General features: G+C 44.0%; 1 pseudogene; it reads left to right on the forward strand.

Moving 5' to 3' along the window:
• The first annotated feature begins 3,014 nt into the window (after positions 1 to 3,014).
• Positions 3,015 to 3,114, forward strand: LOC131819008 (U6 spliceosomal RNA; annotated as a pseudogene).
• Positions 3,115 to 3,402: the final 288 nt, after the last annotated feature.

Below are 3,402 nucleotides of genomic sequence, written 5' to 3' on the forward strand. Positions count from 1 at the left end.
TCATGGGAGGGCAGGGGGTTGTCTCTACTCTTCAAAGAACTGCAAATATAGGGGAAAGTCTGTGTGTTCTGCAAAATGGCGTCTTAAGGAAGAACCCTAAAATGTATACGCTCCCTTTCTGGCTCGGCATAAAACATACCCACCAATGTAAAACTAGGAGATTGAGTCTCTAATGGTTCCGTCTCAGTCTTACCTTTATCTTATTAAACACTTTAAAGGATATATAGTTAATTATATAGGTTCCCACTCAAATAATATCCATCTACTAATACCTCCAAATAAAATCCTTTGAAAGGAGGGGCGCCTGGGTGGCTCAGTGGGTTAAGCCTCTGCCTTTGGCTCAGGTCATGATCTTAGGGTCCTGGGATCAAGCCCCACATCAGGTTCTCTGCTTGGCGGGGAGCCTGCTTCCCCTCTCTGTCTCAGCCTGACTCTCTGCCTACTTGTGATCTCTGTCTGTCAAATAAATAAATAAAATTTTTTAAAAATCCTTTGAAAGGAAAGAAATGAGTATTTTGGGTACCAGGCCCTCCTCTAATGAGTTTCCCTAATGACTCATTTCATCTTCAAAACGACTCTTTTAGGTAAGTACTACCCCCATTTTACAGATGAAGAAACTAAAGTTGAAGAAGGTTCAGTCACTTGGCCAAGGTAACAGAGAATGTAAGCAGTGGACCCAGGATTCAACCTTGTCCATCTTCATTGTACTAGCCGGCCCACCTTCCCTTCTCATGCCTTTCAGGCTCCGAACACAGCCTCTATAGCCCCAAGAAGCTAGCATGTGCCAGCAAAAGCCAGAAAAGCGCTGGTGGGACTGGGTTCTAGAGTGTTTGATCAAGAGGACTGGAATGTAAATTGAAGGAGGGAGAGTTTAATCCACTTTAATCCACGGCCCCACATGGCCTCCCGAGCCTAGGACACATTTTCACAGCTCTAATTTTGTTACATAAACAAAGTTGTTTCTCTGGTCTAATTTAGTTATTTCAAAAAAATAACATCCTAGAAAACCAACAGGCAATAGTTGTTAAAGTTGAATAGACACATTTTTTACAACCTAGCCATGCTACTCCTGGGTGAATACTAACAGAAACATGCAGGTATCTTTAAATTTTTTTATTTGAGTATAGTTAACACCTGATGCTGCATTTAGTTTCAGGGGTACAACGGAGTTAGTCACCTTCTCTACACATGACAGTTGTACTCCCCACAAATGTAACTACCATCTGTCACAGAAGCAATAAATATTTACACAAGGAAAATATAAATAGCAATAAGAACGGGCGAGTTGCAATAACACACTCATAGGAATCTCACCAACATAACGCTGAGTGGGGGAAGCCAGGCCCAAAAAAGCACATACTCTGTGGTTTCGTTTCTATGAAGTTCAAAAGCAGCAAAACTTTATCTAGCCTAGGAGGAGTCAGGAGAGCAGTTATCTGTTCCCCAGGTGCAGGGGAACAGATGCAACAGAGAGGAGCCAATGCTTTAGCACAAATCAAGGCCCTGGCCCCAAACTGTCCGAGTCACTGTGTTCTTCAGAGCCTCGCCATGGAGGGTGGGGAAAGACAGTTTAACTCTTCAAGAATGTTCTCGATGGGGAAAAAAAAAAAAAAAGATAAAGAAAAAAATAATGTTGTTTGGTTTTTGGTTTTTTTTTTTTTTTTTCGAGAGAGAGAAAGAGAACAAGTAGGGGGAAGGGTAGACAGAGAGGGGAAAGCAGACTCCCCGTTGAGCAGGGACCAGGCCCAAGACTGAATGGTCACAACAGCCAAATTCCTCATTCCCAATGAGAGAAGGCCTGCTGCAGCAAGGTCAGGGCCCAGTGAGAAAAAAATGAAATGAGTTATCTGGATTGATACCCCTGAAAATCTTGAATATCCAGATTCCCCTGTGCCCTCTGAGCCTATGGAAGTAGCCCACTCCTTCCCATTAAGAGCTAACGTCTCATACCCCCTTGCTTGGAGATGATGCAGAGGCTGCCCCCTGATAAGACGGTGTTCACCCACCCACCCCCCATCTCTGTAGTGGGGAGGGGTTGTGCCTTCTCAGGACCTGCCCTTCCCGGCCACCAGGATTTTAATCTCCAAATGGTGATTTAATCTTAAAATTGGGATTGAGTCACAAGATAACCCATTGGGCCTGATAAGGAAGGAAGGGGGGGTGCTCAGCTAGCAGGAGCTGCTGACCACCCGCAGGCGCCCGCGATACAATAAGGAAGGAAGGGGACTACAGCCCCAAGAAGCTAGCATGTGCCAGCAAAAGCCAGGAAAGCACTGGTGGGACTGGGTTCTAGAGTGTTTGATCAAGAGGACTGGAACGTAAGTTGAAGGAGGGAGAGTTTAATCCACTTGCCAGCACCTTCACAAGATACAGGATTTAATACTCCATTAAGAAAATTAATTGGTGGGGCGCCTGGATGGCTCAGTCGGTTAAGCATCTGACCCTTGATTTCGGTTCAGGTCATGATCTCAGGGTCATGAGCTAGAGCTCAGCAGGGAATTTGCTTGAGATTCTCTTTCCCTCTCTCCCTGCCCCTTTCCCACCCATGCTCTGTCTAAAAAAGTTAGTAAAATCTTTTAAAAAAAGAGGTGAGGGAAGGGATAATTGGATGATGCGCCTTAAGAAGGACACTTGTTGTAATGAGCCCTGGGTGTTACAAGCAACTGATGAATGACTAAATTCTATCTCTGAGACTAATAAAAAAAAGAAAAATAGTCATCCTTAAAAAAAGAATATTAATGGGCAAACTATAGCTTGGGGTTAATATTCTCAGTACATACATGATCCGACAGAGTTATATCTCGAATACATAAAGAGCTTCTATAACTTAATAATAAGCACTACAACCTATTTTTTTTAAAGGGCTTGAGTAGACAATCAACAAAAGACATCCGAATGGCCAGTGAGCACCTGAAATGGTCTCAGCATCACAAATCATCAGCAGAATGCAAATTAACCACCAGGAGATACTCCTACGCACCCATTAGGATAGTTCATATGAAAAAGACTGACATGCTCCCTTCAGCAGTGCATATACTAAAACTGGAACAATACAGAGATTAGCCTGGCCTTGTGCGAGGATGACACACAAAAAGACTGACATTACCAAGTGTTGGTGAAGATGAGAAGCAACTGGAACTCTGATATTTTGCTGGTAGAGAGTACAAAGGCACAAACACTTGGAAGAACTCTTCTCAGCAATCCTACTCCTAGTTATTTATCCAAGGGAAATAAAAATGTACATCCCCAAAAAGTCTTGTACAAGAATGTTCATAGAAGGGATGCCCAGGTGGCTCCGTTGTTGGGCATCTGCACTGGGTTTGGGTCATGATCCCGGGGTCCTGGGATCAAGTCCTGTGTGGGGCTCCTTGCTCAGTGGGGAGCCTGCTTCTCCTTCTCCCA

This window comes from Mustela lutreola, chromosome 16 (assembly GCF_030435805.1).
Source record: "Mustela lutreola isolate mMusLut2 chromosome 16, mMusLut2.pri, whole genome shotgun sequence".
Taxonomy (NCBI): Eukaryota; Metazoa; Chordata; class Mammalia; order Carnivora; family Mustelidae; genus Mustela; species Mustela lutreola.